The sequence below is a fragment of the Protopterus annectens genome, chromosome 1.part1 (genome assembly GCF_019279795.1).
Source record: "Protopterus annectens isolate FY-2018-M chromosome 1.part1, PAN1.0, whole genome shotgun sequence".
Taxonomy (NCBI): domain Eukaryota; kingdom Metazoa; phylum Chordata; order Ceratodontiformes; family Protopteridae; genus Protopterus; species Protopterus annectens.
In genome coordinates this window covers 932368972-932396495 of record NC_056726.1, presented here as the reverse complement: position 1 = coordinate 932396495, position 27524 = coordinate 932368972, and positions in this window count along the sequence as shown.

Genomic DNA, 27524 nt, shown 5'->3' with positions numbered 1-27524 from the left:
TCAAAGGGCATGATCTGCCTTTCACAAACCCGAACTGGGTGGGGTCCAGAGTTTGGAGGTTACCAATGTCTTATTATATGAGTTCCATGATGATGCGTTCTATGGCCTTGCAGAACAGGCTTGTCAGGCTAATAGCGCGATAGTTCCCAGGATCAGTGGTGGCTCCTCCTTTGTGGAGTGGGATAAATGTTGCTGTGCGCCATTCAGTGAGCACAAAGCCTGGCATGATACTATGATTGAACATGGTGCTTAGGTGGGGAGTCAGTTCATTCTGAAGTTTGTGTAAAACACAGCCTAGGATGTTGTCCGGTCCTATGGATGCCGTGTTTTTGGTTTTAGAGAGTGCAGCTTTATTTATTTATTTTTTTATTTATTTATCATTTGTTGACCGGGAAAGTCCGACTAGGTTTCACAGAGCCTGTTTTCAGGAGAGGCCTGGGGAGAAATGCTCCAGATGCATGTCTTTGGAATGTGGGAGGAAACTGGAGTACCCAGAGGAAACCCACGCAAACACAGGGAAAACATGCAAACTCCACACAGAAGGCACCCCAGCCGAGAATCGAACCGGAAAACCTCTTGCTGTGAGGTGAGAATGTTAACCGCTGCATCACTGTGCCACCCTTTACCTGCATAGATGTGATTATAGAGACTCTGCGTTCTTTCTGTATAGATATGGGCCCTGAGGGGGTGAGAGGGGGGTAAAGTTAGCACTGAACCTATCTGCCAGAATGCTGGCAATATCAATTTGTTCTGTAATTTTTGTGTCTTTGTGCTGTAACTCAGAGCAGATATGGGTGTTGCCATTGAGATTCTTGACATAGCTATAGAATGCTTTGTGGCTGTCCCTAAAATCAGTGGAGATTTTGTTTTCGTAGCTAGCTTTGGAGGATCTTATAAGGGATCTCAGCTTCTTACTGAGGCTGACCAGGGAACTCCTCCACTCATGGGATTTTACTCTCTTTTCCAACAGTTTCTTCCTTCTGTTGTAGAGTTTGTTTATGGCAGGGGACCACCAGATTGGCTTCCTTTTTTTGGAGGAGAGCGTCTTGGTTCTGTTTGGGATAGCAAGATGCATGTACTCGTGTAAGTGCTTATAGAGTGCATTTGTGTAGGATTCAGCAGTCATAACTGTATTGTCCATCTGCATGGGTGTCATGAAGTTCGACACTTCTGTCTTAAGAAGCATGAAGTTGGCTTTGGAGATTTTTTTTACTGTGGTTTCCTTCATGATGGGTGGGGTGGGCTGCAGATATCCAGGGTGGTTAGCTTATGGTCGGATCTGACCAATGAGGAGTTGACTTCAGGTGTGGAATACCGGTCACTCATGTTGGTAATGACTAGGTCTAGGATATTCTTTCCCCTGGTGGGGCTGCAGATAAGTTGATCCAGGGCATTGGAATTTATGAATTCCAGAAAGCGTTGAGTGAAGGAGTTGGTACATGAGTAGTTTTCCCAGTTAATGGTGGGATAGCTGAAATCGCCCATTATTAGGGTGTTTGGTTGAACCTTAATATTTTCCAGTATATCAAGAAAAGAGCAGTGGGAATCCTGGGGCATGGTGGGGGATCTGTAGCAAGCTAAAATTTGAATTGCAGATTTGCCCAGAGTTAGTTGCACTACATAAAGTAGCAGAGTAAAACGTCTTATATTTGTTTATGAATCCCAGACCATTTACATAACTGCAACACAATGAAATAAGGTCTTACTCATTGATTGGCTTTTTTATGGACAGGAGACATATTTTAAAGCACTTTCTCCAGTACATGTTGTTATCCCAGTGTTTGCTTTCCATCTAAATTATCTAGTACTGTTCTCTGCCCTGTTTCCTTTACACTTTCATTTTATATTGTAAATGTGAAATGCTTTTTGTCTTCCTTTCCTAAGCAAGACATTTAATTATTCTAAAGCACCCAGGTTACGCCACAAAACAGGGACTTGATCTAAAACAGTTTTACCTTCAAAAAAGAAAGAAAGAAAGAAAAAAAACATGTATGTCAGAAATGACTTTCTCACATATGCTGACCATTTAATTTTACTTTTGCAGGACTAAAACAGAAGAGGGTATGGTTAGTTTTAATATTCTTGTCTACATTTTGCCTTTTCTTGAAATTTGTGCTATCTTGGAGTTTTTTATATATATATATATATATATATATATATATATATATATATATACATATATATATATACACACCCACACACACACACACACACACACACACACACACACATATATATATATATATATATATATATATATATATATATATATATATTTATATATATATATATATATATATATGTAAGAAAAAACAACAAAAAACAAAATTAAACATCTGTAGAAGGTGGGCTACACCACCTGCACCCCCACACCCCCCTTACTTAAATATACCAACTCTGAGATCGCACTACATTGCGGAAAAGGGAAATCTTCCTGTTCCTCACTGTACAGAGATCTCCATTCAGTCCGATCGAACATTTACAAGTTCGAACATATGGTCTTGGCCATATGAGGTTCGGACTTGTTATATGTTCGATCTACTGAAGGGAACCCATATAGATATATATATATATATATATAGAGAGAGAGAGAGAAATCAGAGTGACCCCCTTCCCCACTTTACAGGGGGTTTGCCCTCTGCAAACATAATTGGTATGTAGTGCTTTGTGATATTTTCTGTATGTTACTAGATGTTGGCATTATGATTTTATTTTTCAGATCAATATGATTTCTTGGTGATGAATCAAACATTAGTTAACGTTGTGATTATCCAAAGTAAATCCCATTGTATATTTTTGCTTTCTATCATTTTCTTGCTTTACCTTAGATGTTATTCCTTTTGTAATATTGCTCCCTGCTGCTATGCCTTTCTTCTCCCATCCTACTTTTACTAGCTAGTTTCTAATCCTTCTCTTTAGTTCCTTCACATTCTATAAAGGTCATTTTGTCCAAATCTAAAATACAACATACTTAATTTCTTATAAAAGACTGAGCTATAGTAATAATTGCAATGCACAGTGATGATCATTTATTCCTTACATTTTACTGTGCTTCCTTTTCCACTTGCTTTACTTCTCTGTATGTATTTCCCTCTTATTTACTGTTCTACCTGCAAAACCATTTGCTTCTGTTGCTTACTTTAGTGGCTGTCTTTTAATGCACAGCAAAGTTATATAGTTTTATTGTTTGGCAACTTTGTCTCTGCCCTTGTGCATTTTTTTTTCATTTTGGTCACTCCAACATTGCACAGATTTCCACAGTAGGGCAAATCTGCCGTATCAATTTGCTCCTTCACCAAATGCCTGTTAGACACACACATACCTTAAAAATGTGAATGTTCTGATCTCAGCTAGCTTAATCTAATGATGAAAATTTAACAGCATTTTAATGAGATAGCATCTTGTAAGCTCTTGATGATTCATCTACCAAATATATGAGTGCATCTGTATAAAGGCAGATTAAGTGCTTTACTTTATATAATAATCAGTTATTTAGAAAAAAAAGCAGTTTTATCAATGATTCAGTTTCATCTTATTGCCTTGATTCTGTTGTACCTTTTAAGTGCACATATGCATTAGCAAAATTAAAGCAGAGTCTATGTATAGATCAAAGAATAAAGCAAACTGACAGATTAATAGGCAGTAAGTAATTACAAGTTATGATGAATGGAAGTTCTGGCATAAAATACTACATTTCATAAAATTTCACATTTTGTTCAAGACAACTCCAGAAATACGTGTTCCTTTTTCAGACAAATAAACAGTGACTCTGTTAATAAGAACATGCTATTAAGATGGTTATTCTCTTGATTTTAAAGATATATATTTGAACTACCTCCCTAATCCGTCTTTCATGCTTATATTAATAAAGATTGGTGTAATCCACCTTTCATGTTTATATTAATAAAGATTGGTGTAATGGTTAAGGTGTTTACAATACAGAGACAATGTACAGGGTTTGATTCTCAGTTTGGGAAGCACGGCTAGGCTTATAAAGGCCATCTTGGAGTTGTTAACCTACTAATCACTTATGGTTCAATTCCTCATAGCTGCTCTTGATTTGGATACTTCACCTGAGTGTTACAAAGGATCTGCTGCATCTAAAGTCTTCCCTTGCTAAAAGAACAAAAAAAAGTATCATTTTGCACTTCTGCTGATTATTTTTACTGTATTTCATAATAATCCTGTATTACTTATTATATTCCCACACTTTAGTAGAGCTTCTCAGCTGACCGGTTTTCACTGCTGCTGCTGTAGTACTTAATTACATTATGTCTGCTAGTTTTACAGGACAGTAATATCGACACTGTGTACTTTCATTGCACTTGAGCCCTAAAACCAGCATTTTACATTAAGACTACACGCTTGTGGCAGAAGTGTGATGTAGAAAACCTATCTGAGTTGGGGGTTGCTGGTTGAAAGCTTATTGTGTGTTTTCCTGATTGGTCTGTAGGCTTTACTGTTGTAAAACTTGTTTTTCTGCTTCTATATAAGCCCAGTATTTGCATTAGACTCCCCTCCATGCAGAGGCAGTTACAAGTGCCCTGTATAGATGCAAAAGTTTTCACGTTAAAAATTTCCCTTAGAATAACTATCACTGCAACCTTCTCTAGTCCTCTTTCTTCTCTAGGAGCATTAGAGTTGTGAGCAGAGCAACATTGCCTTGTTGGATAGCTGCAGTTCATGCTGAATATAGCAACCATTCTTTGCCTGTGTGCTATCATCCCAGTCTAGTCAAATGTTCACAATCGTCTCCCTGGTTAAACCCATAATAAAAAACCTGACATCATGGAAATGCACTTTTCTGCTATCTCTGTGACCAGCCTGTAAGACATGGGCATATTGATGCAATGTAGCAATTGTCTCATGTATACTGACAACAACTTAATCATGGAACAAACAAACACAGTATGTGAGAGATGTAGTTACACTATGAAAACTGAGATATGACTGTCACATACTGACTAATTAAATGACAAACAGGTTGGCAGCACATACATATAATTTCCCTAACTAAATGAGGCTTCTACTCATAAGCCCACATATGTGGAGGTACTCCAGATTAATTTACCAAAACCTCAAAGGCATCCCATATGCTGCCCTCAGAAACCACATGCAGGCAAAACCAAGTCAACACCAACCATGACACAAAAAAAAAAAATCACACATCACAATGTGTCCACATAAAGCAAAACACCATACATTCAAACATCTTGGTCATAGCAGACTCCATCATGAAACACATGGCTTCCCCCCTCACCAGGTTGGATAAAGAGCAATAGTCAGTGGCCTACTAGGGGCCAGGAATTACCCAATCATGCAGGAACTCAAGTCACTGAACCACAAGTACCAGTATAACTGCTGTGAATGACCTGAGATATATATCCCTGGACTATATGAAGACTGACATGATGGACCTCTCTGAAAACATGTTGCAGGGATTATGAGCCACACACTGAGCAGCATTCTACCCTTCTCAAGAATGATACCACAATACAAACAGAAAATGATTGACTTCAATAATTGGCTTAGCTGCTGGTGTCAATTCAAGGGGATCCAGTATTTTTCATCCTGGGATGACATGATGAAAAGACCATGGACATGATCAAAGACCATGCTGCTTTGCCAGAGATGGTCTGCACCCATTGCTGCAAGGCTTTCAAATACTGGCCAAGGCATTAGCCACCCCTATACTGCTTTTTTAGGCAGGTAAAACCAACAGACCTACCAATGTAACAACTTCTTCTGATAACAAGCTAAAGGTGTTGCTGCTTAAGGCTAAGAGTAAAACCAACAGACCTACCAATGTAACAACTTCTTCTGATAACAAGCTAAAGGTGTTGCTGCTTAAGGCTAAGAGTCATAACAAGAAACTGCACTTCCTGGAAGCTCTCCTCACCCTGGAGAATGTTGATGTATGTGCAGTTACAGAGATGTGGTTCAAGGCAGTGGAAAGCAGCCCAGCAGTGGAAGGCTACAATGGCTATTACACATTTAGACCACTTTCTGAAAAGGAAAAAAACAAGGAGGAGGTGTTTCCATTTATTTGCCAAGCAGGATGACTTGTTTGAGTTATTCCATTTCCAGCTGACCATAGGCAAAATCCTCCACTATATCATCACTAGCTATAGGTCCCCAACCATGAGCCATGAAAACCAATCCACATACCTGAAGTTAGAGTCATTTACCATTCAGCCCAACACACTACTCATTAGTGGTTTTTAACTAATCCTCCATGAACTGGGAAACATATATGACAACTAACATGCAGAGTCAAAGATTCCTAGAATTAGTTAATGCAAATGCTCTGGAGCAGCTGATCTGCATGCCCACTAGGGGCTCAAATATCCTTGACATAGTACTCACAGATATCGGGGAGCATTGCACCCTATCAATATAATGTTTTCATTGGTAAGATCTGATTATAAATCAATCTCCTTTGTAATAAATGTAACCCCCATCAAACCCTAAAACCCTAAAGAATTTTTCCAAGGCAAATTACCTTCTATTAAGTGATAGCATATGTAATTTTAAAGCTCCCCCTAACTCAGAAAATATGGTTGCCTATACAGAAGTATGCACAAATGCCCTGTACAACCAGAAATGGCAGCACCTGAGCAAATTAAACCCAGGTCTATCGGGAAAAACAAGCCACCCTGGTGGACAAGTGGCAAAATAGACTATACAACAGAAGGAAGAAATTCCTGTCTAGAAGTAAGTGGGAGAGTGCACAACAGAGAAAGAAATCCCTCCTTAGTCTCTATAGACAAATCAGGGAACTAGTCAAGCCTTCAAAAGCTAACTATTTGACTAAAATAGCCTCCCAAGCAAAGGATAACCACAAAGCATTTCTTAGTTATGTCTGAAACCTTAAGGGAAACACTCAACAATGTGCTGAGTTGGCTGTAGATGGCACTGTCTATACTCATCCTGAAGAAATAGCAAACCTGCTGGGTGATAGATTCAGCTTAAATTTCACCTCCTCATCACCTCTGGTCATTCAACATGAAATACTCCCTACCATTCCTTTGCCTGTTATTACAAAAGAACAACTGTGCTCTTTAAAGCTAGAGACACAGCATCAATGGGCCCTGATGGAATCCCAACTTGAAACATGACCTAGGAGACTACTTCGGATTTCTGTTTAACCACTGTCTTCAGGCAGGCTTTATCCCAGTAAAGTGGAGGACAGCAACAGTCATCCCTCTGCACAGGGGGGGGGGGGCATCAACTGACCCAGGAAACTATCAACCCATAAGTTTGACTAGCCTCATATGCAAGGATATGGAAAATATAACCATGGACCTGATTAACAATGACATAGGAAATCTCCAGACTCTAGACCCAACCCAGTTTGGCTTTATCAAGGGCAGGTCCTACTTGCTCAATCTGTTGAACTTGTTTGAGACAGTCACCAAGACCATGGATGAGCATAAGACAGTGCATACTGTCTACCTTGACCTGGCCAAGGCATTTGACACAATACCTCACTCGGGTACTATAGATAAACTCACAAAATTTGATATAAACCTCCATGTCACCAGATGGATGGCCAAATGGTTCACAAACAGGACTCATATTGTTAGAGTTGGGGAATCCACATCCAGCAAGAGGCCAGTCACCAGTGGAGTGCTACATGGCTCAGTACCAGGCCCCCTCTTGTTTGGGGAGTATTTCTCAGATGTCTAGGCAAATGTAGATTGCCTTTGGCTGACCAAATTTGCTGCTGAATACAAGTTAGGGGCAACCATTATCTCCTTGAGTGAAGCTGATATCCTACAGAAAGTTTTTTGTGCACTGGGTCAACCTAGTATGTTGAGAGGGTGTGACTTTGTAATGAAGTTGCTGAGGTTGGAAAGTAGAATGGTTGTTAATTTTAGTATACAATTTCCAAAAAGTCTTAATCTTGAGGTAAATTTGAACATCTGAATATTCAATATGATAACTGCATATTGGGTTATAATGCTCTTTCAGGTTTATGTAGATTGTTCAGTTGATGAAATATTTGAAAAAATATGAACTATTTTTGTAGGCAATTTGTATTTAAATAATGGTATGTATTTTATAAGGTCATAATAACTTTATATTATTATATGCACTTTAATATTGAATATATTTTGAATGTGGTTATTAATAATTATGTATGTAATCTTTCAAACAATCAGTAGGGGGCGATGATGTATAAATGAACTTCTATTTGTTTGTAATTTATACTTGAAGGTGAAATGCCGAGGTACAGGATGTGTTTAAATACAAAGTGATTTAGCTCCAGTTTTGTGGGGCTCTTTATTTGGTTTTGTTTACTGAGTTGGTTTCTTTTTATTATTAGTAATGTCATTGGAGAGAGCCAATGCTTTACCTGGAGTTTTTCAGACTCCAGTAGCACAAAATAGTATGCTTTTTGATGAATTGGTGAAAGCATGAGAGATGAAGCTCGCCAATTGGGATCTGTGGTTTATGGAAGCAGAAAAGAGATACTAGTGTGCAATTTGAACAACTGGAGAGGATGATGGTAAAAGAGGTCAACTTGTTTTATGATATTAAGCTTTTGAAACATTATTTAAGCTTGGGTATCACCCCTAGGGGCATGTGTTTTGACTGTTTACCAGCTTGAGACTTTAAGGATAGTGAAAATGATCTTTTGGAAGAGTGAAACAGGTGTGGCTTGAGTGCACATTGGGGTGGATCCGTATTTTGATTAATTGAAACAATTGGCTGCAAGATAAGTCGCAATGTGACATCACTGAGTTGCAGAAAAAGCTGTTGAATGAGTCAACGGATACTAAATTTGCAGCCAAACTGACTGAAATTAAAGTTAGAGTTGACAAAATTAACAAGACACCATTAGTAGAAAAAAGAGGAAGTTGTTGCAAGATACTGAGGACTTTTGTGTTGGGGTGGTGTATGCTTGGCAATGTAAGCCCAAGAGGGGCAGGCCTAAATCTAGACAACCAAGTGAGAGTGGTTTCATGGTAAGGTATTCGTCATTGTCATCATTGGAGATTTCATCTAGAAAGAGCATGTCCATTGAAAATATTAGGTTGGAGGATGACAATGAGCAGTCGCAGCCTCCCAAACTGAAGCAGAATGAGTTGTTTTCTTCAGCAAAAGGAAAAGACAGGAAGGACCAGACCAGGGACTTCAAGAAGACATAAGGACTGATTTTTGGACTATTTGTACTCATAGGAATGGCATTTCTGATATACCTATTATTTCCAGTGGTGATGCAAATGTTGGCTTTAATGAGAATGCAGACGTTCATGTGCAGGCTTTGCAGATAATTAATTTATCTGATTTAACTATATCTCAGGATGGTTTAAGAATATTGGGAAAAGGAACAAAGTTTGTACCCAGCATTATTCCAACTTTGGCTGATATTCTGTTTACTGTAAAACAGTTTTGTAGAAAGTTACATTTAAGAGTGTATTTTGCCAATAAAAATGTGGGGCTGGGCTCAAGCTTATATGAAATCATTGATGTAAATAATGAGAATCTGTTATTAGAGTTGTCTGTGTACAACAATGCATTTTCATGTGATGATTTTATTTATTTATTTTTTTATTTACATTTGTTAACCAGTTAGTGTCCAACTGGGTCATGGAGCTCATTTTCAGTGGAGATCTGGGGAGAAAAGCTCCACACACAATAGTAATGACTAATAACAGTAGTACAAAATAATACAAAATTATATGTGTATATTCAGGTAGATCAGAGATAAAATTAGTCACAGATCATACTGTATACAGCATTGTAAATAAAGAAAATCTAATGAATGAAATTGCTTGGCAGAGAAACTTTACATAGTGACATTAGTCATAGTACAATTACAAAGATACATTGTTCACAAAGCAGATACAATTCTAAATGGGCTTGAGCCAGAGTTAAAGTAGCTTTGAGAGGGGGATAGAATAAGTACTGGGAGGGTGGATGGATTATCTGGAAGAGGGCAGAGCCAGGTGGATTTGAGATATTCTTTAGTTTTTGTTTTAAAGGAAGATTAGATGGGAGTGTTTTGAATGTGTTGGGGGAGAGCATTCCAAGTCTTGTCTATTTTATTAGAGTACAGGGAGTCTCCATGGTAGTTGAGAGACTGGGTTATTTTTAGCATCAGCCTGTCTGAAGATCTAAGGGACCTTGTATTGACATGAGGTTGTACTAGGGAGGAAAGTGAAGGGCATTGACTGGGGTTGTGAATGATTTGGTATGTAAAGGTAAGTTGGTTTAATGTTAACAGGTTGGGAAGCTCCAGCCAGTTCAGTTGTTGGAACAGTGATGAGATTTATGGGGATGACTACTGGCAAATTTTGCAATTTTACTCTAGCAGGATGATAGGTTGTTTAGGTCAGTTTTGCACAGGTTTGTAAATATGTGTGAGCAGTAGAGTAGGGTAGATAGAAGTTGGGATCTAGCAGTGACTAGTTTGGCTTGGTTTGTTAGGAAAGCGCTTGCACAGTAGAGAGATCCAAGTTTGGCATGGACTTTTTTGGTTTCCATGGAAACGTGAATATCAAATTTCAGCCTGTCACCTATAGTTACACCTAGGAGTTTGGTATGTTTTGTGGGTTTAGTTTTGGTTCTATTGGTGGAATGAATAAAGAGGGAAGGAGAGTGGGCATTGGATGGTTTGTTGGTAAAAACTATTAGTTTGGTCTTATTAAGGTTTAAAATGAGCTGGTGGTTGGATAGGTAAGTTTCTATTTCCTGAAATGATTTTTGTGTCTTATCATGAAGTTCTTGGAGGGAGGGGACAGAGCAGATAAGGGATGTATCATCTGCATATCATACGATTGTAGCGAGTTGGATTGCTGAGTTTATACTATTAGTAAATAAGATAAAAAGGAAGGGTCCAATTATGGACCCTTGGGGTACACCAGTGGACACAGGTAGCAGAGGAGAGAGATTCTTATCCCATTTGGTGGCATGTTTATGGTCAGATAGGTAGCTCTGAAACCATGTAAGTGCTGATGAACTGAGATGTTAAGTGGCAAGTTTGTTAAGGAGAAGTTGGTGGGAGACAGTGTTGAATGCCTTTGACATGTCAAGGAAGATTGCTGAGACTAGGAGACCATTGTTCTTGAGGTGATGGATGGTGTCAGTAAATGATATTAAGGCTGTGTTAGTGCTATATTTGGGTCTAAAGTCATGCTGGGAGTGGGATAGTAGGTTGTTGGTGGTGAGGGGATTTGGAATTGTTGGTGAATACATTTTTGTAGGATTTTTGCTATGGGTGGCAGGATGGCTATGGGATGATAGTTTGTGATTTCTCTGGAGGGGCCGCCCTTGTGGAGGGGGGGTGATGTGTGAGACTTTTCAGAGGTGAGGTACATATTGTTCAGAGATAGAGTGATTGATAAGGATAGAGATAGGATAGGCAATAGATGGAGCAGAAATATTTAAGAATTCCTTGGGGAGTTGGTCTGCAGCAAAGCAGCATGGTTTAAGTTTGATGAGGAGCTTTTTTAAGTAAGATGTCTGGACAGGTTTAAAGAAGAAAGAGGTAATGATGCTAGAGGTTGAGGGGGGACCAAGAGAGGTAGGTTTTCTTGGTTATCTAGGAGAGAGGTGATCGAGTTAATAAAATGAGTGTTGAATTGGGATGCTAAGGATTCGGAGGTATTTGATGTGGAAGGGGTGGGGGTGGAGGTTTTACCAGGGTGAAAGAGGTAGTTAATAGATTGCCAGAATTTGCGAGGGTTGTGTAAGAACTTTTCTTGGGAGGTTTGGAACTAGTATTTTTGTCATTATTTATGCATTTCTTAGTTTAATTCCTTAACTGCTGATATGAGGTGAGATCATTTTTGGTTTTGGTGGATTGGTATAGGGCCTTAGTTCTTTCCCTTTGTTTGATAAGACGTTTAGTGGCACTGGAAAGCCATGGTAGCTGTTTGGATTTGATACATATTTTCCTTATAGGGGCCAGACTATTTAGTAAGTCAAGGAATTTTGTTATTAAAGAATTCAACTGCAAGGTCCAGGTTGAGGCTTTTTAGTAGTGTACAATCTTATTGCTGTAGTAATAGGTTGAAAGTATCAGGGGAAATTTTTTTCTTACAGAGGGTGTATATGAAGGTAGTAATTGGGTTTGAATTCTTTTTCTTAGTAGAAAAGTGGGGGTATGGTCACTAAGACTGATCGGAAGGCAGCTTGCTTGATAGCTCAGGTTAAGGTTGTTAGTTAATATCCAATCAAGTAGACACTCTTTTTGAAAGTGTTTGTCGATACAGGTGGGACAGTTAATAATTTGGGTATAGGTGTATAGATTGATAAAGCCAGTGGGGCAGTTGGAAGAGCAGGAAAGCCACTCAAGATTAAAATCACCTAAGATGATAGTTTCTTTGACTGAAAGTGGAAGTGGACCAGGAGAGCAGATGTTCAATGCTTGGAAGCTTTTTCCTGGGGGCAGGTAAACGGCTATGATAATCATGGCTTTGTGTGAGTTAATATGTAAAAGTGTAACAAGTATTCCGGAGTTAGGGATGTCTGGTGGGATTGTGTTTACTTTTTCTACTTTAAGGGAGTCTTTGAATATAACAGCTACACTACCACCTCTTTTGTTTGGTTTATCCTGCCTTATTATGTTATAATTTTGGAGAGTAATTTTGGGGTCCTTGATGTGTGGTTTTAACCAGGTTTCAGTTAAAATAGCCAAGTCAGGAGAGTAGGTGGTTAGAATAGCATGGAATTGTGTGATTTTGTTTACTAGGCTTCTGAGACTGAAGTTGGTCATTAGTAAGTCAGATTTGGAAATGACTGATAGGGGGTTGCATAATAGTTGCTGTGGTGTTGTAGTTTGTGGTGCTTAGATTAGGGTTGAGGAGGTATTTTTGTGTTTCAGTTGAATCATAGCTAGGGCCAGGGTTAGTATAGATGTCTGCTTGTCGTTTTATGTGTGTTAGGGAGTGCAGCAGTAGGTGTGCTAGTGTTGTTTTCATGAGTTAGAACCTGAAAGTGGGGATAGAAAGGTAAGTGGATTTTATATGCTTGAGATGGTGAAGAGAAGAGTAGGTAAAAGGATAAAGTTGTGGGCTTATTTGACTGTAAAATTTGGTCAGAGGTGGGGGTAGTTGTTTGAGTAGGGAAGAAATGGTATTTGATGTTATAGTTGTGGAGGTCTGAGTTATAAGCTAGGAAGTTAAGGCCTGACAGAATGGAATAGCAGATAAAGGTGTGGTAATAGAGCATGGTTGGAGGAGGTTATAGAGATAAACTGTGAGAGATGAGGTCAAGTAAGCTAGGGGAGACAACAGTGGGAGGCTATTGTGAACTTTAGGAGCAATAAAGGATTGGTGGGGTAAGGAGGAGTAGGGCAGGGGAGTTGGGTGGGGGAATAATTGGTGGGGGTGCGAGATAATTGGTTAGTGAGAAAAGGGGTGTGGTCACTATAGGTATAAATGTAATGAAAGAGGGGGTGGGTGGGAATGGGGGTAGGGTAGGCGAGTAGAGTGAGCCCAAGCGTAACTAAGGTGAACAGAGTGGGTTGGCCCAGAAATGCAATCTCACGCAGTCAGAAAACAATCAGAGAAGGTATGGTATTTCACTATAATTCTGTAAGTTAATTCGTGAAATATAGTAGTTATAGCAAAAAGGTTTGGTAGCTATAGAGATAAGTGGGATAGTCCCAAAAGTCAAGTATTTAGAATTGAAAGTTACCCGTAATTGTCTAGGAAGGCCATAGATTGTAAAAGGGGGGTATTGGCTCCTTGCAGCCCCACAAGGTGTCCGAAAAAATGCAGACGTATGAGAACAATTTACAAATAAAAAAGGATAGAACAACTTAAAAACTGGAGTTGACACATACTGAAACATTACCTGTGCAGTTAAATGGATGGTCGGTCTTGCTTTCTTGGCTTGATGATTAGACTGCCTGGTGAGTACACCATGGTGGATTACTTTTAATTTAGTGTAAAGTCAAGGCAGTAGGTTACGTGCAGGACAAGCAGGTACACTATAAAAAAAATAAAACAGACAGACAGAGGTTAAGATTGGGTGAAGCAGCCCAGAGGCAGATGAAATTAGAAGGGCTACAAGCTCTGGTTATACACAACAAAAACATTTGCAAGTGTTTACAGCAGTAAAAAAAACAATCTCATTTGTAAGCAACCCTAGTCTTGGACCTACAGGCTTAGGTGATACACAACAGAAATTTATGTGAGTGTTTACAACAGTAACATAAGACAGTTTGCATGACTATTGTGAGAGTTTACAACAGTATAAAACAAGCTCATTCACAATTAACCCAAATCTTGGACCACAGTCTACTCTATACTGATTATGGCAAATGAAGATTTTTATATATTATAACTGCAAACCACTGCATGAGAAGACACACATACTTAGTACAAATTCAGAAATAAAATGCAATTAATTACCCGTGTTATAAAACTGCATGCTAGTAAACTACAATGCTGTGTGCATTACTCCTGTAAAAGCATAACTTTTCCCAATAGTGACATACTAAACAACTAGGAGCAGGAAAAAAACACTGTTTGTTGGAGTTGGGAATTAGAGAACTGTGCAGGTAGACAAAATGGAAATTGAAGGTTTACAGTGCACGCAGTACTGTACTTACAGGTACAGGATGCCAGTAGCTAATGACAGACTTTAATATACAGTACACTAACTTCAGGCATCTGTACAGATTATGTATAACACTGTTTAAGCAGAGGGATACATCCAAATAGCAAATATTGTTATATAGTCATATAAATACATAAGAAAAAGCAAGGATTTACCTTACAGCATGTTTGGGAGCCTGTTTCAATGATTGGCAGCAAGGGAATAAAAAATTGAAAATGGCGCCCTGAAAATCCAGGTAGGATAAGTAACCTCTGATTGGCCAAGGTGGGCTGGCCCAGAAAATCAATCTTGCACACTCAGAAAACAATCACAGAAGGTATGGTATTTCACTAGAATTCTGTAAGTATGGTGTTAGGCTGAATGTTAACAGATTCTAATAGGTTTAGTTGGAGGTCTGGTTTGGCAGACTCATGTCAGGGGATCTGTAGCTAGCAAGGATATGACAGGGAGTCACACCTATGGTTAGTTGGGTATGGAGCAGTTCAAGTGAGTCATGTTGTTGGACTAGTGATATACTTGTCCTTTACGAACACAGAGACACCTCCTCCTTTGTTGAGGGGGATCAAAATGTATGAAAGACATTGTAGTCTTTGATAGCCAGGCTGTGCTTCATGGTTCTGAACCAAGTTTTCATGACTGCACATATATCTGTGTTCCCCAATGGTGAGGCGTGCTTCCAGGGAGTGCAGTTTTTTTTAATTTTTTTAATTTAAACTCCTAGCATCAAGTGGCAGTATCTTTAGGTGGTTGTGAGTGATTTTTGTTATGTTGGAGGGTTTAACAATGTGGCACAGCCTAAAAAAATGTACTGTGGTTATAGATAACATTTTTGCCAGTATCCAAAAGCCAAGTGGTAACAAGTGCAAACCATCTCTGGCAAAGCATCATGGTTTGTTGATCATGTTCCCAGGCTGACAGATGTTGGATCCCCTTGTTGTGACACTAGAGACTAAGCCATTTGTTGAAGTCAATCATTTTTTGCTGGTACTGTGACATCATTACTGGTGAAGGTAGGATGCTACTCAAGGCTAGATTCATACCCACCTGTGACACATTCAGAGAGCCCCATCATGTTTTTTTTCATGTAGTTCAGTGAGGTATGTCTTAGGTTATTTACACTGAAATGGACTATGACCATGTCATATTGGTACTTATAGTTTAAACACCTAAGTGCATGTGTGATCTGGCAGATCCTGTCTCCAGATAGACAGCTAAGTGTGATCTCATCATTATTTAGTCTGGTAGGGTAGAAATCAGTATGTCTTACACTGGAATCCCCAATGACTAGAATGTCAGTTTGTGTGGTGTGTTGCCTTATGGGCTTGGAAATGGGACTACTATGATTTTCAGTTATGTGTTGCGTGAGGATGTCTTTTTTTGAGTGTGTGCAGGGCTCCTGAGATATGCATTTAGGATGTCTTGGAGGTTTTGGTAGATTGCATGTGCGTACTTTTGCATATGAGAGTCAATTTATTTGCTCCTTAATATTGGTAGTGAATACTTTGGATGTAACACTGACAACCTGGTTTCGATTTTCATGTATGCATGCAAAAGCCTTGCCTCCATTGACATTGTGAATCTTCATATCTTGCTTACTGTGTTTGTTCTAAAATTAAGTGGTTGTCAGTGAACATGAGGCAGTTACTACATTGCCTGAGGATGCCTATATCCACCAAGCCACAAACAGAGATGACAAGGAAGTGCCTAGCCATTATACCAGATCCTTAGTAAATGGAAAGGAGTAGGGATGAGTCACTTAAAGGTCTAAGTGAGAGTGTTTAGTACTGTACTATATGATGACTTGCAGTGGTGCTGCCCTTTGCTAAAAATGACAGCTCTTTAAGCAACTATGAACTGTGGACAAATATGTAGAGTGTTTCCTTTACAGGATTTTAAATTGGAGAGTTCTGGTAATATACAAGACATAGGTAACCTCGTTTGCATGATGAAAGACTTTTATACGGTTAAGTCCTCAGTTCAATCAGATAAACAAACAGGTCTTCCACCACAAGTTCCCAACTCAGATGTGTTGAATCAGCCTTCTGCCTCCATCCCTGAGTGCAGAATAAAACCCTATTAATGTAAAATGAACTGGTTTTGAGCTCAAATGCAGTAGCAAATTCTTTACAACAAGAGGCAGAACTCCTGCAGTATCAGGAATCCTTATAAGTTCATTTTTTCCAAGATGGTGGTCATCTAGTGTACACCCTCTACATAGAGCTCCTTACCTTAGTTATAGATTTCAAGGAAAATCCTCACTTTTGCTCTGCAGAAGGTACAATCTGAAAAGAAGAAGAAAAAAAAAAACACAACATCACAATCCTTGCCTGTTTATTTAACTAGCTCATCCAAGAACAAAAACAGCTTATTTAGCCCTCAGCTTGTCCTGCAGTTCCAGCCACATGTATCCTACAAGCCTGAAGCTATTCATAGCACACCAATTATGCAAAGGCGGAACAAATCATCATGACAAAGGAACTAGACACTATGGAGACACAAACTACGAAAATCAAACTCTCAGCTTATCTTCTCCAGAAAAGGAGGTAGTTTCCAAGAGGCAGAAAGTAAACAAGCAGATGCTGGATTCCAACAAATCCAGTGCTAAAGTCAAAGCCGAGACAAACTTCCACATAAATGAACTTAAACAAGCTCTCCAACCCATTCAATTGGCTATTCAAGGGTTCTCCGAGCAACTTACCAAATTGCCGACAGGGTGGACACCCTTGAACACAAACTCAATCTCATGAATCTCAAATCCAAACTTTATTTGATGAGCTTCACGCCAAAGTGACCTCCCTAAATGATCTGCAGCAAAAGCTAATGGACCTCGAGGCAAAAAGCCGGCACAACAACATTTTGATCAGGGGGTTCCCTGAGAAATATGAAAATCCTGACTTGCTAAGCATAACCAAGCAGATCTTTGAGATGCTTTTGCACTCGGAGGGTATCACATCAGATATAACAATTGAAATAGCCCATCACTTCCTTCACAAACGCCAAGACTCCACAGCTCCACATCAAGTATACACTAAACTACTTAACTTCCAAGACACTCAAAGATTACTTTTACCGGCCAAAAAATAAAAATCCTTCACTTGGAATAATCACAAGCTGATCTTCTCACAAGACCTCCCACTTTCTATCAAGGAAAACAGACAAAAGTTATCTCCATTCTGTGCTGAACTAATTAAAAAGGGAATAAAGTTCCAAATGCATTACCCGAGCATGTTAATCTTTTTCAGCAATTAAACCAGATATGTGTCAGTTCACCTAAAGAGGCAAAAGATGCATTCCTTAAAGCCTTTGCAAAATCACCGGAACTGTAACATCCTTTATAGCATAGCGATCCATTACTGAAGCTCAAGCTCTGGTGTTTTACTCACCGGAAAATGTAATCTTTCTTACACATCCTTCGGTAGATCTATGTTGTATTTTAGCAACCCTTAATGTCCAGAATCACTTGGTTACTTCTGGTTAAAAGAGATAAAGATAGGAACTAAATTGGCTCCATTTTGTTGTATATGGGGACCCATTTGCATCACAACTTCCCGATGCACCTGCACATAGGCTCCCCCACCAGAATTATCAGCAACAGCCCTATGAACCAGTTTTGAGGCAAAAATCAGCAAACAGAAGCGTTATAATATATTCATGTGAGATATCCATGCCTCACGCTTTATAGTATATCTGTCTGCTACTTCTAAATATTGGAGGTCTTTATTGCTGCGAGGCTTGAACAGCATGACAGGTAGGCTCTAGATAACACTAGAGTACTTCCCCAATGGTGAAAGCTTTTTGGTATCTAGTGCCATGATGCAATAATATGTCGTAGAAGACTGTTCTTAGCAGGTCTGCTGCCCCACATTAACACAGGTGTAGCACAGCATGGATTACTTTACTTAAAAAGGCATGGGTTTGTGCTTTTCTTGCCTTTTAGTGGGCAGCAGCAACTCCAAACCTTTTTAGTCCATGCTGCCACAAGCCACTACTCCAGCAAAATCAGGCAGTAAAACAAAAGCATGTATCTGAATAAAGGGGAATTGTAAGAGGAAATAATTCCGGAAATATAATTTTGTGATGCAAAATAACTTACACAACACATACCGGTACAGGACCAACTATGTATACATCAGTGATCCATGCTTACAAGGCAATCTATCACTAGACAAAAACAAAACACAGATCCATGTGAACAGCATGTTACTGAAAATGCAGAAAGAATGCCTGAATCCACATCCAAGCTTTCTTATTCACATACTACAGAGATCACCAGGGCAATTCCATCCCACTGATAATGAAGTTTTGACAGTTTACTTGTATAAGCTAGCAGATAGACTCTCAACCCCTACTCTTCTACCTGCTACTGAATGCACAAAATGGTGCCCTTTCAGCCGATTTCACGCTTCCTTGTTTACTCTGCCCTCCCAATCACCCAACTGATCCTGGTCAGCTTTTGTAAGGCTAGATGAGGCAACACTATATCAAGCCATCTTGGTGTCAGTTATCTGCATTTTTGACACAGTTCCAACTGGACTTTTTTGTTGTTTGTCTTAGCTAATAGAGTTCTGTAACTGGTGTAGAGTGAATGATAACCTTGAAACATATACTTGCTTTGTTTTCTTCTTTATAATGACCTCCATAAGCAACTTAACCTAGTAATCCTAATTTTTTAAACTTAGAAGATTATTCCTAGGGTTATTCCCTGGACTCATTTCAACCAAATCTTTTCCTTCCTATACATAGCTCTTCTATAGTCATGCTATGTATCAGAATAGTTATTATCTTACAAGGCTGGTTCAATTACCTGTCCTAGTTATTGCCCACAATATAGTATAAACAGAAGCCACTCAAGTTGCTTCGGGCATCATACACAGTTATAATCTGGTTTTCTGTTATTTTTTCTTTTTGTCTCTTCTTTCCTTCTCTTCTCTCTTCTCCTCCCTTCTCATTCTTTTTGTGACTTGCAATTCTTTAACGTTCTCCTTGATTGTTTTTTTATGCACTGCCAAATGCATACAAATATTTACTGAACTTTTTTTGATAAACATTACCCTTTTTTAGAGCTCAGCGAATTGCTGTCTTCCAATACTATATCATACTCACAGTTAACCTGCATGATGGTTACTACCTGGTATTTTCTTTTTCCCAATAGCCAGCGAGCTTTATTCAACTTTTATATTAACTCAGTTATTTTTAGAATAATAAAATGCCTCTGAGGATTTTCCTTATTTCTCCTAACCTTACCCATCTAGAGGATGCTTGTGGTCTTTTAGAAGTAGGGTTTTAAGATGACCAGTCTATGGATGAGTATACCTTTGTACATATGTTTAGTGTTTTTTGTCTTATTAATGGGTTTATCCAAAAGGTTAAATGTGAATTGTTTTCTTTCACTGTCACAATTGTTACTTAAACTGTTTTATCAAACTTGTCTAAGTTGTTTTACTTCTTCATCAGGGGGTTTTGGGTGGTTAGGCACCGGGTTTTGGCTGAAGGAGTACTGTACTACCTTAATAGTTGTAATTCTAAGCATAATAGATCAGAGTACGATGTGGATCTCTGTAACCAACGTTTCTCATACTTTTATTTTAACTCTTCACCCATATGCTGTAATGGGAAATTTTCCGACAAAATTAGACAATCAAGCCATTAACCATTCTATCCCTCTATTTCACTGACCATGGGGTGGACCCTAGATTCATGGAACATAAGGGGACTACAAAATAAAGCTAAGAAAAACTTGTTATTACACCTTATGTTTAAATCTCAGGTAATATCTGTTTTTTGCAAGAAACACATATGATCAAAGAGGACTGGGAGAAAGACAGTAACAGAAAATGGATAGGGTCTATCACAGCAGCGGGTGACAGCTCAAACTCAAAGGGGGTGGCCATTATAATCAAAAAAAAAATTCCAAGGGGTGTTCACAGAATCTAAATCTGATAAAAAATTGAAGATGGTGCCTTTCCACGTCCATAAACCTGACTTTGACAAGCCAGTTCTTTTCTTAAATTTATTTGGTCCTTGTATGCAACAACAAGATTTCATTATGGAGATCTATAACATTCTTTGCATATTCCAAAATCACCAGTATATACTAGCTGGAGACTGGAATGCAGTCATATATCCAGCCTTAGATTGCACAAGTAATTCAACCTCATACAATTTCCAAGCCTCTTTAGCTCTGGGAGAACTAGTATCTGATTTGAACCTTATAGATCCAATCTCATTTAGTGGTAATTTAACTAAAGACAATATTTATATATACTACTCGAAAAGCTACAACACATGGTTGCACTTGGATTTTTCCTAATCTCAGAATCCGTAATGAATCTTAGACTAAACTTTCATTTAGAGCCTAGATTCCTAGCAGATCATGCCAGAATGTCTCTCAATCTAACCTTCACAAGTTGAATGCCCTCGAAATCCATCTCTGGTAACTGGATGTTAAACAATAATTTACTCTTTAACAAAAGTCATAATCCAAGAAATCAATGACACTTTAGCAGACCTTGACACCAACCTTGAGATGTCTAAAATACCCCTAGACATCCAATGGGTGGCTTGCAAAGCTAAACTAAGAGGGACCTTGATCCTAAAGGTTTCATATTACAAAAAGGTTAACAAGGAGAAGTAAGTTAAACTGATTTTGAACCTAACTAACCTAGAAAAGAAACATAAGTTATGTCCAGATCCTGAGATAGATATCTTGATCAAGAACACTCAAAGAGAATTACTAAAACTTCACCAACAAAATTACTCCCTTCAAGAACAAAAACTCATAGCTACCTACTCCGAATGGGCGCAAATTCCATATAAGACACTAGCGAGAATAATTAACAATAAACATGGTTCTTCCAGAATGTCCATCTTACATTACCAAAATAAATTTTATAAATCAGACTCTGAAATCATACAGTTGTTTTACATCCTTTACTCGGATGTCTATGGCAGAAAAGGAGAAAATCCTCTAAATTCTCACATGGAGAACTATCTGAATGCTATTAGCTTCCCATCCCTGAATGAAAATCAGAGAACTCTCCTTTCTGCACCTCTCAAACATTAAGAGATTCCAGATGTCATTAGCAATCTTTAACTTGGCAAATCCCCTGGCCCTGATGGGTTCACTACTAATTTCTGTAAAGCTTTCAGCCAAAGAATTTCTTCTATTCTTCTAAAAGTGTTTAACTTCATTAAAAAGAATGGGATAACTGACCGGCATTGGAATAACTCGAAAACAATCCCGATCTTAAAAAATAAACACAACAAAGCTAATCCCCATAACTACAGGCCCATTTCCCTAATAAATGTAGATATAAAAATATTCTCCTGTATCCTGGCCAACAGACTTAAAGAAGTTATACCTTATTTAATATCCCCAGATCAGACAGGTTTTATGTGTAACAGGCACACATGGGATAACACCCTAACACTTGACTCCCTAATGCAAATTACAAAAAAAGACAAGAACCCGATTTATGCTTTAACACTGGATGCCTGCAAGGCATTTGACAGGATAAATTGGGATTTATTGTTCCTAACCATTTCCCATTTCAACATACACAAAGATTTCTCAGACACAATAAAATTACTGTACAATAATTCCTCCACCTATATCTATGTGAATAAAAGGATGTCTAACCCAATTAGGATTACAAACGGAACAAGGCAAGGCTGCCCATTGTCTCCCCTCCTCTTTAATATCTTCATTGAACCCTTTTTCTTATATATTTTGCAAAACACATACCACTCGATACCCAAAGTACTGAATACTAAAATAATGCTATCTGCCTTCGCTGATGACCTTAATTCATATTTTCAATATCCCAACACTGACCTGGGAAAAATCACAAATGTTATTAATAACTTTTCTAAGGTTTCGGATTATCAGGTCAACCAAAAGAAGTCACATATTTTTCCAATCAACCCTTCAAACCACAAAATCAATTATTTCCTGGACTCTCCTTTTTAAACAACCTATCATCTTAATTATCTCTGAATTTGCGTTGTGCACAATCAAGCTTCCATGATTCAGAATAACCTCCATAGAGCATGGTCCAAAATAGTACAAGACCTCCACAGATGTCAGCATATGAATCTTACTCTGTTATCCAAAGCTGCGATAGTGAAAATGAACATTCTGCCCAGACTTCTTTACCAATTTAATGCATCAAACCTTATTATTCCAAACAGTCTCTTTTCTAGAATGAACAAAGAATTAGCCAAATTTATATGGCTTCCTAAATCAGTTAGGATATCCTACTCAAAGTTAGCTTACTCCAAGGTAAAAGGAGGCCTCAGTCTACCAGATCTCCAACTGTATTACATGATTATATGTACTAATAGAATTATGACTATATCAGATCTTAACCGGGAAGATTATAACAGATCCCCCTCCTGGGTTAAAATCTGGCACCAACACGTAGTCACCAACAACATTAACCTGAAAGCTCTCCCCTTTCTTTCCCCTGGAGCAATTAGTACTTCTAAAATAAGTAATACTCTGAAACACAAGATCAAATTGTTCCAGAATCTGATAGAATCCATTAATCTTGATAAAACCCTTCCTCTACTCCAACCTCTCCATCTAAATACAAACATTAGAATCAACAATAAAACTGTCAACCTCACTGACTTCCCTCTCATCAAGGATTATTTGGTGTGGGATCTTTTCAAATTTAGGAACAAAAGTCTCCCCGATCTAAGTCTAATTCTCAAAGTCAATAACAAATACACGGTTATCCTTCGACAACTCAGAGAATTACTGTAATCACAATTTGGCAATCTATTCACCAACTGCCAAGACATTAATAGAGTGTGTGAAATTATAACTAATCTCTCAAGTCAAGAGAAAATGCTCTCCAGATCCTACAACCTAATCAACTCTATAAAGCATAACTCAGTTTGCCTTTTCTATAAATATTGGGATAATCAGGATACCAAATTTACAGAGGAGCAAACGTTATCTGCAATCAGAAACATCATAGAACTATCCCCCTTTAAGAAATTCATTTATACACAATTAATGATCAATAATAACTCCTATTTTACACCTTCTGTTCTCAACAGATTTGATCCCCAAATTTCCCCTTCTTGCACTTGCTGTTCTTTTCCAAAGACTGACCTTCTTCATGTATTATGGTTCTGTAAACATACCCACAAACTTTGGTGCTCTTTAAAAGTATGCCTATAAAAAAGGGTTATCACAAATCTACTCTCTCCTGGGAAACAGCCATACTTCACATACCCACCTTTAAGTTACCTAAACTAAAACAGCATGTACTAATTACACTCTGCTCTCTTGTCAAATTATACATCACTAAAAACTGGTTAGATCATACTAAACTTTGTTGGAAGAGGTTCAAAGAGATGGCATTTAAATACATTTCCGCACAAAAGCTTATCATAAAAGGGCTCAAGAAAAAAAGCTTACTATCAAGAATTCTGGAAACTCCTACTGGACCAAATTATAAGTGATTAACTATGTTTGTGGCCTAGTTTCTGAGATATTTTTATAGTTCCCTCTCCCTGGGTTATTTGGAGATCTACTTGTTTCTTCTCTCCTACCCTATTCTAATTGCATGGTAGCACCTTTGTAAATTTTGTATATAACTTAGTTTTTATATATGTTTACGTGGTTTCATCTTTGTTTGCATACCTGCCTTTGTTTACAATGACATCTTACCTACTCGTGGAATTATTGTAATGGTTTTGATATCTGTAAAATCAATAAAACGTTATTTGAAAAAAAGGAATCCTTATAAGTTCACAAACCCTAAGAAACATTCCCAAATACAAAAAAGCACGTAAATGTAGGAAAATGTCTAGAAACACAGCAGGATGGAAGACTTTTGCACAGTTAAGCCCTCAGGCCAATCAGATAAACACATAGTAAGTCTTCCAGCAGCAGTTCCCAACTCAGATGGGTTAAATCAGCCCTCTGCTCCCACCAGAGTGCAGACTAAAACCCTCTTAACATAAAATAATTGGTTTTGAGCTCATGTGCAGTAACAAATGCTTTACAACAAAAGGTTGTTAAGATTCTATAATTCATATTCCAGTTTTTAAGTAGCTGTTGATAATTTGTTCTTAAATATATCAGAATTTGCGAGTTTTTTAAAGACTGCCTTTTGCATTGGAATCTAACAGGATTAAAGATAAGTGGTTACAACCACATTTTAATTTTAGTGTAGCAGTACAAGACCTGGAAAAGCTTAGCAGATGTAATGATTTAGTATTGCCATTATAATTGATCATTTAAACCATCAAGATGGTCTGGAAAGAAATATTAATCTTTTTCATTGATCCCTGTGCTGTATTGTATTGAAATAAACTAAAGAGCAACATTGGCTTAAACTCTAAGCCCTCATGGTACATCAGCTATTACTGGCTTTTTTATTTATAAACAGACACACAGATACACACATGTACACTTTTATTACTATCTATTACTCCGTCTGCTTTCTGCCTGCTGACAAAGTTTCCATCTAATTAATCAGTTCTAGTCCTACTTTCATTTCTTCTATTTGCAATGTTTTAAATACCTTGTTGAATCTCAGACCCTTAGCCATAATATTGTATGTCCAGCTATATGTTCTTCTTACCGAATTGCATCACGTTTTACTTGTAAAATTTCTGTAATTTAAAACATTGCTGTTGCTATCTGTCAACTTATTTGCTCCCACACAGTCCACAACATGGTCCTAAAAGTTCTTTCATTTCACGAAGGAGAGATGTGAAGCAGTTTAGTCAACAGTTGCACAGTTCATTTCTGAATTTCAGTTTATATAATGGTGGCATACTTTATTTAAATCCTATAACCTAACACAATTCTAGATCTTGGGAGAGGGACTGCACAGTTAGTCCAAAGACATTAAAACTACATTTACTATCTCAGTAATTATCTGTGGGTCTCCTTAATCCTATTAGTTTCTTAACAGACCTTTGTTTAGATAGCTGTGTATTACACACCCTAATGTAGGTCTTTATATTCCTTCTTCCCATCCTGGTATCCTAGTACTGCACATAGTACCGAGTTGAAAGGAATGGCATTATTGAGTCATTAACAAATATTTGCATTTTTACCTTCATCTTACTTTTTCTACTATAGTACAACAACTTAGTGTTATCTGGGGTGCTTCTGTGCTTTGCCATATATCTGAAACTCAGTTTTGCCCACCTTCCATCCATCTATCTCAGGACCAACTATCAGCTCAGACCTGACTGATGAGATCTGCCATTTTGTCTGCCAGTCATCCTTATTCAATGTCTTCTTGTTTGCTCTTTTATTTTGTCATGTCAATTCCAAACCTTCCCTCTGAATCACAGTAACATTAGTCATTTTTTGTCTTTCCCTATTTTCCAGTGAAGTCCATTATTGGTTTGCAAACAGTTTTATTGAATTATCACTTGTGACATAGGCAAACTTGCATGTATAAAGAAGTACTCTAACCATATTAATGAGTTCACATTTGCAAACATTATACAGTTATTGCATATATTGTTATATATTTTGTATTCTAAGGAACATTACATAAATTATTCAATGTCTACTGACTTTTAAACCTCATTCTTCCTCCAAAATATTTTTCTGCATGAATTTTTCCCACAATTTCCATTTTTTTCTGTGATTTACTCCTACCTTTTTCTGATGATTCCACTTCCTGTTCTTTTATTTCTGTAACAATATTCACTACTTCACATATAGTTGGTATAGGTTTTGATTTCCATTTTCTAGTAATTGTTTTTTTGGGAGCCACCAGAATTAAATTTAATAAGTCCATACTATATCTAGGCAATTCAGATCCTGTGTCCCAACAAAGAAAAATCACTAAGTTACACTCATTTGCTTGCCTACCATTCCTGACAGAGTACCCTTTAGCAAATTTTTAAAGCCTGTCTGAATTCCCATATTGTTGATCAAAAGCCATCCTTAATGGACTCACTTAGTCACCAGAGTTATGCCTTGCACACCGTGACTCGATTCAAAGTTGGCTATCCTACAATTCCAAATCTTTGTTGTTGTCACTTTCTTTCTCTGCCCTATAGTGGAACTATCATACCATACAGTTGAATGATTTCTACTAAGTAGCAACTGACTTATTTTAAGTGTAAACACCATAAACACTATTCAAAAAACAAAAAAAAAATCACACAGTAAAGCACCAACGCTCCACAATTTTATTTCAAATTACAACAATCTGGTACCTCGACCATTCTCCTTCAGGTATCAAAGTAACAACCACTGGAATACATTTTATATACATGTGCAAAAAGGCATCCCCAATTAACCAATTAAACAGTTAATACAATTAACACATCTTTATACAATTAGCACAACTTTATACCTAAAAATTCCTTATTACAAAACATTTTCATATAGAAAATGTTATAACATATCTTAAACATACTAAACATTAATTTCCTGATTTAAACAAATAGGGCACAATGTTTTATAATTCAATATTAATCTAGCTTCTAATTCTAACAGTTTCCCTATATAATCACCTCCCCTGGGTAAGAAAGGTTTTGTAAGAACAAAATAGAAAAACCCTGAATCCATATCGCCATGTGCTTCCATAAAGTGCCTAGCCACAGGATTATTGCCATTGCTATTTCTGAGATCACCCAGGTGTTCCAAAATATGAATTTTTACCCTACCTTTTGTTTGACCCACATACCACATGGGTTTACAAAAATTGCAACCTATAATATCTACTACCCCCACAGAATTAGAATTAAAACAATCCTTCACCATATATTGCCCCCCATTGATTTTCATACCTGATAGATTTCTAGACTTAGAACACAGACTACAACATGTCCACAGGAAAACACACCCAATGACTGCCTCACCACACACCTAGACTCATACACATAATTTAATGGTGAACGGCCAAGGTACCAGATCATTATAACTTGAAATAAAACCATGGAGCTTTGGTGCTGTA